Raw genomic sequence first — 1,464 nt, 5'->3', positions numbered from 1 at the left:
GAGTCATGGAAATCATTAGCCAAAGATATCGGACCACTAATTGAAGAAACAATTTTATACAGGAGCAGGTAGGGTTTCTGCATAGGCAACTTACATTCACAAGGGACCCTTAACGAAGAGGACACACAATCCTGGTTCCTGCTTTCAGAAGCTTTATAATCAGAGGTAGGAACAGGTCTGAAGTGGAAACTGCAGGGAAAGCAATCAAACTAAACTTCTAAGGTCAAGGGGAACATTGTGGTAGTGGACACAGAAGACTGTGATCTAAAGGATGACAATGCAAAGAAACAAAATATCAACTCAGCAATCTTGAGTGCAAATTCAAATTATTCCTTTTGCATAGGTTTATTAATAAGGACAGACAATGTCAAATAATTTTGGAGGAAACGATACTGATTTTAGTTTTGATCAGTTTAACTCCGTAATGTTCTAGCAGTATAAAGATCTATTTTCTTAACAGATAAAACACTAAGTAGCTCTAACAGAGTACAGTAATATCCAATGTTCTCATCTAGAATACAACTTGCTTGAGACCCTTAAGAACTGATGGTAATATAAGAAAAAAAGCCCCCAGCTTTAAAGTTGGTAATGAAAACAAGACTCCAGAAGTGTTCATTACTTTTGGTCTCTTGCAAGTTACAAGCATGTGAACCTTTTAACTGAGATAATATAGAAAATTCTCACATCTATCATGAATTCAAGGGGTCCTGGTGGTGCAGTGGGTAAGCACTCGGCTGCTAACCAAAAGGTTGGCGGTTTGAACCTACCAGCCATTCCGTGGGAGAAAGATGTGGCAGTCTGCTTCTGTAAAGATTTACAGCCTTGGAAACCCTATGCGGCAGTTCTACTCTGTCCTATAGGATGGCTATGAATCGGAATCGACTCAATGGCAATGGATTTTGGTTCTCATTAATTCACTTTCTGCTTTGCTGGATTACTGAATTTCAGAAGAGGAATGCGCAGGACACCCACTTCAGGTTCCTATTACAGCACACTTGTCAGCACAGTGAAATAGAAACTACACTGGTCTACCTCTTAGTAAATATCTGTGTGCTATTGTAAATCAACTATTGATTTTTAGCTCATCTTCTATTTTAAAATATGAACATTCAGTAAAATGTTGGTGGCAGGTTGTTTTAAGTGAAACTAGTTTTTTTCTTAGATATTTTCAAACTTATGAATAATAAAACCATATTTACTATTTGATTTTTAAGATCATTTTCATGAAGAAAAAAACCCTAGTTTTCTTAAATGTAGCATTTATATGGAACTAAATGCTCCTGCCCGTAAAGCAGTTGAAGTTGAAATATGATAACATGATTAGCCAGAGTAATTTTAAAAATCATAAAATGTTCGTTTGGGCAACTCTCAGACTACCTCCATGCCATAGTTTTCCCACTGTGAAATCGGAGGATTGGACTCTGTTGTTACTGAGGCGACCCCCAGCTTTAACATTCCAGGATG

General features: G+C 37.3%; 1 protein-coding gene across 1 annotated transcript in view; it reads right to left on the bottom strand.

The window, feature by feature from the left end:
- Window positions 1–1,464, bottom strand: part of FAM13A (family with sequence similarity 13 member A) — a 109,734-nt gene that overhangs the window by 105,822 nt on the left and 2,448 nt on the right. The gene's annotated exons all lie outside the window — the stretch shown is intronic.

Source organism: Trichechus manatus, unplaced genomic scaffold (genome assembly GCF_000243295.1).
Source record: "Trichechus manatus latirostris isolate Lorelei unplaced genomic scaffold, TriManLat1.0 scaffold00286, whole genome shotgun sequence".
In the NCBI taxonomy this organism is placed as follows: Eukaryota; Metazoa; Chordata; class Mammalia; order Sirenia; family Trichechidae; genus Trichechus; species Trichechus manatus.
This window is presented reverse-complemented; position numbering and strand designations above follow the sequence as displayed.